This window comes from Xyrauchen texanus, chromosome 28, assembly GCF_025860055.1.
Source record: "Xyrauchen texanus isolate HMW12.3.18 chromosome 28, RBS_HiC_50CHRs, whole genome shotgun sequence".
Classification (NCBI taxonomy): Eukaryota; Metazoa; Chordata; class Actinopteri; order Cypriniformes; family Catostomidae; genus Xyrauchen; species Xyrauchen texanus.
In genome coordinates, this window is record NC_068303.1 from 30,400,530 (window position 1) to 30,411,019 (window position 10,490).

At 40.3% G+C, this 10,490-nt stretch overlaps 1 non-coding gene across 1 annotated transcript; it reads left to right on the forward strand.

Annotated features, from left to right (window-relative positions):
* Positions 1–723: 723 nt before the first annotated feature.
* On the forward strand, positions 724–840 carry LOC127622522 (U5 spliceosomal RNA). Its single transcript, XR_007967979.1, has one exon. It is a non-coding gene; the product is annotated as a U5 spliceosomal RNA (small nuclear RNA).
* The last annotated feature ends 9,650 nt before the right edge of the window (positions 841–10,490 follow it).

Below are 10,490 nucleotides of genomic sequence, written 5' to 3' on the forward strand. Positions count from 1 at the left end.
TGGGTAAAGGCGTGAGTTTTTATGAATATTGAATAGTTTGATTAATTTGCAGCATGTGTGTCATAACTAACTAATTTAAATTGTCATTAACATTTATTAGAAAGATGGCTTTGAATTATATACTGTATTTGTCGTTCTGGTAGTGTATGATAAGAGGGCAAAGGCGTCTATCACCAGTAGGTGTCGCCTGAACAGTCATCAGTTGACAGCACGGTGTGGGAAAAGTTCCCTGAGGTTGTGTAAATCCATGCGAAATAGTTTCATATCATACTACATACAGATAAATACATTGTTGGAATTTAATCGGCGGGAGAGTTTAGTAAGACCTGGAGCAACGGGAATATCTTTGCTCGCTGTTCATAAGCTGTATGCTGAATGTGTATTTTCGGCTGAATTATGCAGTAACACGCGTTTGTTACTATCAGTGGCAGCAGTATTAGTGTCTTGGCTTAACAGATCACGTATCACTGTCACTGACGTCACGAACTAGACGGACACTCTACCCACAATACATCGCGGCGCACTTAATTTTGTGTTTGTTTTTTACATTGTATTAATTGGCAGATATTATATTTCTTAAACACATGAGATACACTTATTACTGTTAGTGCTAATGCCTAGCTGGGTCTAAAATGTGTATGAGTAATTACTATTGGGGTTACCGTTTTTAGAAAGTGTGTTGTCGTCGTTATAGTACCTGCCAGATTCAACGGTTAATTCAGTACACTCATGTTTCTGCTCAGATCGTATAAATCTTTCGCCTTTTACTAAAGATTTCCGTGGGGAGGAACACAATGAGTATAAAAGTAATTTTTTGATGTCCTGCCTAACGGCGGGACCTGCAAGATGGTGAAAAATAGATGATAACTGGAATTTGAATTGACACTTAACAGTATGTTTCATTCCAATAGAGAATCAAACGATTACATCAAAGTTTGTTAATATCAACAATGTAAAGAGTGATATGGTCAGGAAAAAAAAACCTTACAATTAATAGTTCAAAGAATGGAAAAACGCTGACACTGATTTAAAGCAGAGAATATTTAGCAGAGACGGTTCACTTCTATTTAAATCAATGAGAGAAATTGGAACGCTCAACTAAGGAGCTCCGAGCGATCAACAGAAGTAGAGAAAAAAAAGTCCCGCCTTACAGGTAAAAGAGCCAATCACATTTGAAATAGACACTGCCTGTCAATCAACTCTATGAAGCGCATGCGCATTAGCTATACAAGCCATGAAAATTGCGTTTTTTAGCGCAATGTGAGGTAAAGAATCACAATTAATGAAACTAATATCGTCAGATTTTATTGTTGATTTTAAATATGTTCTTTGACTGTTATCTTGACCAAAATTGTTTGAGATTTTTTTCAGACTTTCCCCATTCAAGTAGATAGGAGCTGCACTTTCATGACTGGAAATAGCCTCCCGAGAGCGTTCCAAAGATGGCCGACAGTGGACTGACTTGTTAGAAAGACTGGTTAAAGTGACTACTTTTTACACAGTGCAGAGACACCAGCAGTCGCAACTCCCAAATGTGCATTATTAGCCATAACAGAGCAAAGGATTCAGCCGGCATGCAGACTCCTGCTGGACAAAATGTAAACTGCAGGAATGAGGGCCTGATTGTTGAATGGGATCTCATCCACTTGTTAGTGTCTCCATCCACTGTGGTTCTAGTGTTTTTTTTGTGTTTTTTTTTTTTTCAATTTACTGTCTGAGGATGAGCCTTCCTATTCTGAGTAGTAGCAGTTGCTTTAAGGTGCACTAAGTTATTTTATTTTTGGATAATTGCTCAACTTTTAATAGTAAAAAATGAATAGTATTTTTGAAAGCTGTTTAAAAATGTACACACATGTGATGTAAGTCGAGAAAAAGTACGGGAGTACATTCACGAGCACCGACATGTTGAGATCATATGACCAGCCAAAAACTACTTCTCCTGTAAGTGGACATTTTCACTTGAGGAATAAATAATCATGGCTGACTGCAAATAATCTATGCCACTGTGAGTGCATCATAAGTAATAAAATATTGCAATTTTACTCATAATTGCTGTAATTTTATTGTAGCGTCCTCTTGGTCCACATCCACACTAAAGGATAAAGTATACTTCAATTGTCCGTGTTGCTGACTGCAGCACAGTATGCAGACTAACCACATGCAGCCAAGGTTTTTTCTGACATGTGCGCTGTGTCCGCATATCCATACTTCCCTACTACATAGTATGCTAATGGAGTAATATGACTGAATCCTCAGTATTCATGAGACAATAAGTGAGAAATACCCAGATGACCTATTATTTCCATTGAGATTTTGAAGTGCAGATGGACTGGACATTTAACAAACGTCACGTTCAAAATGCTAGATTTAAAAGAACGGCGGAGAACTGCGAGTTGGGTGGCTCTTTTCAAAGCGCTAATGCTATATATACCAAGAAAGTTGTTCCTTAAATGGTGCTTGTTTAACAAAACCAGAATAAATTATTTTTGTGGTTGTTGTTATTATGTCTTATATTCAGGTCACAGACAATACCCACATCCCCGGATGAAGTATTGCTGCATTCACGACATGTTGTAATTACCGTAATTACGAGATTCCAACTTGCAAAAAGTGTCCACATCCTCGTAGAAATCATAATTACAACTTGTAAACTCTGTATTTTATGAGAGCTCCGACTTGTACCACCTGACTGCTGCAACTTCATGCAGAAATACTCAAAATGGCGGCGGTATCAGCAGTTAGTTAAGTAGTTATCTCATAATATTTCTGTGTAATAATTAGTATAATTGACTATTAGTAATGTCTTGATAATGCAAGATTAATCTGAAAAAATGAAAGACATACAATACAGTTTAATGTAGCTAGCACTGAGTTGAATAACCATCTAATGTCCCACTAAATAAACTATACGTTTATAAAAAAGAATAAAGTGTGTCCTTCATCAAATATAATATATGCTGTGACATTACGGGATTTTGAACACAGGGGCGGACAGACGTCGTCTTTGTGTGTCGTTAGCGCATGCACCTGCCACCGTTGATTGTACTAAAAGAGTATTACAAAGTAGTTGTAGTGCGCATATGTTGAAATGCATTCATATTCACTCATGATCAACAGATTAAAGCCTGGGTATACTTTGTTTTTCTGCGTTCCAGATCGGATTATGCCCAGTTGACCATGTTGCCTTTCAAAGTATACTCTTTTGACCACGAGTGAATACAAACATGTTCAACACGTGCACTACGACTGCTTTGTGACACTATTTTAGTACAGCCAACGGCAGGCACATGCGATGAGGACTGTGCACTTGACGAGAACATTTGCGTCATGTGCGGACAGTCTGTGCAGACTGTGCTAATGATGAAATTTGCATAATGCATACTGGACAACCAAAGTATTCTTTGGGCCAAATACTTTAAGCCAAAGTGGTCGACCGAGAGAAATCCGTTGCTGAATGCAGAAAAACAAAGTATATCCTGGCCTTAATCCATTTTCAGTTTTCGAATGCCACTATTTTAAAGGAGAGCTTTAAATTTTCTAAATGGTCCATTTCCGGTTGAGGAAAATGCTGTTCTAGTGTGGAGGAGAGTTGTAAACATGGCGAAATCAACATGTTTTCAACCAAACGTTTTAAGGGGCGGTCACACTAGCCTTTGGCCATGCAAAATAATTTCAGACACCTTTAGTGTTGACATGGACTTTGCTTACCTTTAACTACTCACTTTCTTCCACTTCAGGTCTGCAGTATACTATCCTCTTGATTTATTTGTTTGGTCTATCAGGCAAGACGGAGTCAGCTAAACATCACTTGTGGGCAAGTCTGATAATTGGATCAGTTACTTAGACTGTAGAGCAGTCACTCGAATTTACTACCTCTTTCAGTTGGATCCTGGATCAGTATAGAATCTTTATAGAATAGTGTCTCAGATCTGCTTTAATGTTTCATTTTTAAATCAGTCTATTATAAATTAAATGTTATACACTGGTGTCTCATGTTAAATATTAAAATATGCTCTGGCCTCTAGGTTACTATAAAGGAGTCTTGCTGGTGTTTGATTGGCTCCTTTTGTTGTGGCAATGTTCTTATTATCTAAGGTTGTTGGTGTGTATGTTTTTTTAGGTTGCATGTGCATGTTACAGCATATCACTTTGCTCGTTCCTGTCTCAAATGTTACATACAAGCCTGGTATACATGCATACATTCATGTGTGTGAGTGTGTTTTTGCAACAGTCACGGTCTGATCAGAGGTCATATTGTCTGATGTCAGTTTTTCCCTGTCTCATGTCTCCTGGTCTGACGTGGCCAGTTTCTTTCAGTTTTAAAATTCAGGCTCGGTTTCTGGGCCAGTTTAGATTTTTGGCGCAACCCTGCACCCTTCCATGGCCTCTCAGGACATTAAACCCACAAGGTCACTGACCAGCATGCGAGCCAAGTCTGACCTTACTGTGATACTGCAGGTAGTGTGCTCATCAGGAGTGGTTGAGAGCACTTTTGTTCCACTACTTATTCCAAGTATTGATGTCTTCACTGAAGAAACAAGAGAGTGGTCAAGAATAGTCAGTCTACTTTAGATTATATTCAGGACACTGATTCTGGCCTACAGTGCTGCCAACGGTCTTGCTCCCCACTATCTAAAATCTCTCATCAAACTGTACACCCCATATCAACTGCAGCGTTCAGCCACTCCTGGTCACGTCGCTCCCATCATCAAAGTTTCTCCTTGACAAAAAAACATGAATTTTTACCATCCTTGCACAACATTTATGGAAAGAATTTAAAGTAATTTTCAGAATGTCCCATTTACCAGTTACATTTAACCTAAGCCACAAGAGTTAGGATTCAGGGATTATATGGTGAACTGATCTAGAACATTAAAGGTGCACTCAGTAATTGTAATCCAATAGTTTTTTTGTCAAATTTTGCAAATATCTCCTCATAGTCAGCTAGCTGTGGGTGGGCTGAATTTTTGTTTTAGTATTTATACACAGCCCTGGCTCTGTAAATGGGACAAAAACAAAGTGGATCAGACCAATCCACACAACACTACTTCAGTCAATCAGCAACAGGTGGTGGTTCTTGCACGTGCACAGGATGGGGTGTGGGGGCAGAGCGAGAAGGACATTTTGGCTGATGCAAACTTTCTAAACTCCAAGGAGGACAAATGTCAGAAACAGACCAAGAGAAAAAGGTCAGGTGAATATAAACAAACTAAAAAAGAAGGATTATGATAAATCGAGGGCTAGGAGCTTGGTCCTCGGCCACTCCTCCACCCTCTAATGGACGTCAACATCGGCTCAGAGAGGTAAAAGGCTTGAAGACTCATGCAGAAGTTGCTCTTTTTCTTCTCTATAGGTGGGTAACATAAATTTTGCTATGTTTCACAGAACCCAAATATGCTGTTGTTGTGATGTTAGATTTAGAAGCAGGAGAGTTGTGAGTGTCTGGAGCTGGTGTGTGTAAAACCGTCTTGCGTACATAATTCTGGGGGGCGGAGCTTCCAAAGGAGCACTGAAAGGAGGGGTGTGTTTGTTTTGGCAGTTGAGTTCAAATATTAACAGTGTTTCTCAGGAATCGCTGAGTGCACCTTTAATGCATTTGCAGTTATTGTGGAATTTTAAATAAGATTTCTTTGGTCACAAAATGTAAATTCTGAAAAGGATAAAGACTCTTCTTTTCAGGATAGAGACAGTCTACTAATACAGTCATAGTACTAATATAGTATTCGTAAGTATGGAGGTGTGTGCCAGAAAAACATAATATTCTATATATAATATTTCAAAGTTTGTAGGATTGTTTCCCTTTCAAGCAAATTTTGAACAAAAGATAATTACAAAGAAAATCTCTTCTGAAAATAAGGCTTTGACTTCATTCATTTATATATGTGCACATCATAAACTGACTTGAGAGACTTAGGAAGACAAGAAGAGCGATTTTGAGAATAGGACAGCTCTAGAAATGGCCAACTCCCTGACCAGTGCCCTGACTACTGAACTAGGGGGGCTGATTGAGACAAACGCTAGGTTGATCCAGAAGTGGAAGTGAGGTCAATAACATTCAATGACTTCTTTTCATTTAGCTTGTTTTTTTTATCATACCAGTCATAGCCCAAACACCTAAAATCTGAGAATTGATCATGTTGAGGCAGGTTCTAACCCTATCCCTGTCCTTAACCATAAATTCAGTAAGCAATAATTGGTTAAGAATGTTGTTCCAGGTCCTGAACCGATCCTTTTTCCCAACTGTAACTCCAACCCTAAATTCAGAAAAGGGAATGATTGGTTGATAGGAATGTTACAGCAGGACCAACAAAGGATATTGTTTCAGAATTTGAGGTTATGCCCCTTGGTCAAGGACACAAGTATGTGGAACAATTAAGTTCTAGTCATCCTTCACTGCTTTCAAACCCCTAACACCCTGTCTACACAGGATGCGAACGGTGCATCGCATCAAACGAAAATATCTCCCATTATGATCAATGATGCCGTCTACACTGGATGCTTCCATTAATACGCAGACAGTTGGTGTGCTGCAGAGCTACTCTAGCCACTTTATTATCATGTCTAGCTGAAACAAATTGATTTTAATTATCATATATTATGTGTCAATCTTAGTAAATCTAGTCCCACTTTATATTAAGTGTATTTAACTACTATTGGTCTAACAATAATAATGTATTTATACTTTAAATACATGTTGTTCTGTAAAATTCTCACAAAAGTCACATTTGCTGCTACTGAGGTTGAGTTACTGGTAGGTAGGTTTAGGCTGAGGGTTCCAATGGATATAAAGCAGGGTATAGGTTTTTCAACCATTTAACGTCTTTTATATTGAATGTTTTTATATTGAAGTCTACCTGAGCTCACAGTTGATTGGTTCATGCTTTCTGCATGTCATTTAGAATGTGCTTCCGGTGTAGACAGGGTTTAATTGTTCATATTACATTGGTTCTAGTACAATTCAAATTCAAATAATTAAAATAATGTGGAGTCCTTTTTTGCATCTCAATTTGTAGATAAATCATATCTAACAGTATCAATACATTGTCGTTGCTTTCTCATAAATCATAAATATATTTTCTTGTCTGTTGTGACTTTCTGCTGCCTTAATGGGCTGATTTCTTCACTGTATAACGACTGTGCTATTCATGTGTTCTATAATGTACATTAGTATTAGAATGTCAGGATGTCCACGTGGAAGAGCACACTTCAATACACAGCTCTCTGTACATGTGAACAAGCTGCAAGTGTGTCAAAGGACTCTCAAGAGCTGTAAAGTGGGCGTAGTGATCAAAATAAAAGCTCACGGCTACTGCTGTACTCTGTGCAAGCACATCCTAATTTTTACTATACTAAAGAGAGAGCCAGAGATTTCATTTTAGTCTGCTGATGTTGTTGTAGGCATAACATTTATATGAAACTCAGACATCAACACAGCTGTGCTCTCCATTACAAGCCTAGTGGAGTGTGTGAAGATAGATGAGGCATATCAACCCAGATGGTGAATATACATAAACCTGTATGGCATCCTGACCTGAGTGGAAAGGGATGGGTGGGAGGAAAGTATAGGTATTAGGATCATGATTGAAAATTTGAGAGAAAGTGTCATATACAGTAGATAAAGTGATGAAGGTAAAGAGGAGACATTCAATCAACCTCAGTAGGCAACACTGTGGAGCTGCAGTGTCAAAGTGCTGATTCAGGAGTGTGTGTGTGTGTGTGTGTGTGTGGTGAGAAAACTGGAATGAAATGATTTTTTACTGCAGATGAAGCATTAATGTCTTCACAGAGGAAGAAGTAAGTGTAGTGGTAGTTATGGCAGGCAATGAATGCCTGGTCCCTTTTTACAGTTACTGTTTTATCAGTTTTATCTTTGTTTGTAAAATCATGACTTAATGCTCATCATTCACTTTACTAATTGTCAATAATGCTGCAGGAATTGAAGCAGTGTTTGACTCTACACTTTGAAATGGTCCAGTGCAAGCTCTTATACACTGACCAGCCACAATATTAAAACCACCTGCCTAATATTGTGTAGGTTCCCCTCGTGCCGCCAAAACAGAGCCAACCCGCATCTCAGAATAGCATTATGAGATTATATTCTTCTCACCACAATTGTACAGAGAGGATAACTGAGTTACTGTAGACATCATCAGTTCAAACCAGTCTTGCAATTCTCTGGTGACCTGACAAGGCATATCCATCCACAGAACTGGCGCTCACTGGATGTCTTTTGTTTTTGGCACCATTCTGGGTCAATTCTAGAGACTGTTGTGTGTGAAAATCCCAGTAGACAGAAATACTCAAACCAGCCCATCTGGCACCAACAATCATCTATTTATCAGACAATCATTATCTAATCAGACAATCGTGTGGCAGCAGTGCTTAAAATCATGCAGATACGGGTCAGGAGCTTCAGTTAATTTACACATCAACATTAATTAATTAATGCTTCATCTGCAGTAAAAAAATCATTTCAATCCAGTTTTCTCACCCCACACACACACACACACACACACTCACACTCCTGAATCAGCACTTTGACACTGCAGCTCCACAGTGTGGCCTACTGAAGTTGATTGAATGTCCCATCTTTACATTTATCACTTTATCTACTGTATGTGACACTTTCTCTCAAATTTTCAATCATGATCCTAAAAAGATTCAACAACTAAGACATAAACTGAACAAGTTTCACAGACATGTGACTAACAGGAATGGAATAATGTGTCCCTGAACAAAGTGGTGGTCAAAATCAAAAGTAACAGTCAGTATCTGGTGTGGCCAACAGCCGCATTAAGTACTGCAGTGCATCTCCTCCTCATGGATTGCTCCAGATTTGTCAGTTCTTGCTGTGAGATGTTACCCCACTCTTTCACCAAGGCACTTGCAAATTCCCAGACATTTCTGGGGGGAATGGCCCTAGCATTCATCCTCCAATCCAACAGGTCCCAGACGTGCTCAATGGGATTGAGATCTACTGGCCATGGCAGAACACTGACATTCCTTTCTTAAAGGAAATTACGCACAGAACAAGAAGTACGGCTGGTGGCATTGTCATGCTGGAGGGTCATATCAGGATGAGCCTGCAGGAAGGGTACCAGATAAGGGCGGAGGATGTCTAACCTGTAACACACAGCATTGAGATTGCCTGCAATGACAAGCTCAGTCCGATGATGCTGTGACACACCGCCCCAGACCATGACAGAGCCTCCACCTCCAAATCAACCTCGCTCCAGAGTACAGGCCTCGGTGTAATGCTTATTCCTTCGACGATAAACGCTAGTCTGACCATCACCCCTGGTGAGACAAAATCATGACTCGTCAGTGAAGAGCACTTTTGCCAGTGCTGTCTTCTCCAGTGAAGGTGGGTTTGTGCCCAAAAGCGACATTGTTGCCGATGATGTCTGGTAAGGATCTGACTTACAACAGGCCTACAAGCCCTCAGTCCAGCCTCTCTCGGCTTATTGCAGACAGTCTGAGCTCTGATGGAGGGATTGTGTTCCTGGTGTAACTCGGGCAATTGTTGTTGCCATCCTGTACCTGTCCCACATGTGTGATATTCGGATGTACTGATCATGTGCAGGTGTTGTGACACATGATCTGCCACTGTGAGGGTGATCAGCTGTCCTACCCGTCTTCCAGTAGCGCACCTCACAGTACATACATTGCTGCAATTTATTGCCCTGGCCACATCTGCAGTCATCATGCCTCCATGCAGCATGCCTAAAACACATTCACACAGATGAGCAGGGATCCTGGGCATCTTTGTGTTTTTCAGCATCAGTAGGAAGGTCTCTTTAGTGTCCAAAGTTTTTATAACTGTGAACTTAATTGCCTACCGTCTGTAGTTAGCTGTTAGGGCCCTTACATAGTCAACGTGAGCTACGCAAGCAAGCAACGCAAGTGACGCGAGCGACGTGCTCCCTTTCATAGTCCGCAAGCAGACGCACGTGTCACGGGCGATGCGTGAAATGCAATACACCGCTCCCGCAACAGGGGGTAGTAGAGTCTGGTGATATTAGTAGAGTCAGGTCACGTCATATTCAGACCAAAATGACAACTGAAGAGGAGTGCATATTGCTGATTTTATATAGGCGGCATCAAAGGCAGCGCAGAGATAGACGGTGGTATGTTCGCCCTTTAAATCAAAAAAGGGATCAGGATGGTGAGTTTGTGTCTCTGGTGCTTCCCATGCGAAGCATGGACGAGGAGAGACATTTCCAATATTTTAGGATGTCGGCGCCAAAATTTGATGTATTGCTATCAAAAGTCGTCCACTTTCTCCGGACACTCACCTAAATCACCGCTACCCGATTGGATATAATATACTTGAATTAATGTACAATACTTGCAATGTCGCCCCCACCGACACCGCGTAGTATTGCGCGCGATCGGTAGCGTCAGCGTATCAAAAACTAGGACGACACATTTGGCTACGCATCGACGCATAATGGCGGCCGAAGCGTAGCGAAGCGTAGCCTTTCAGACGC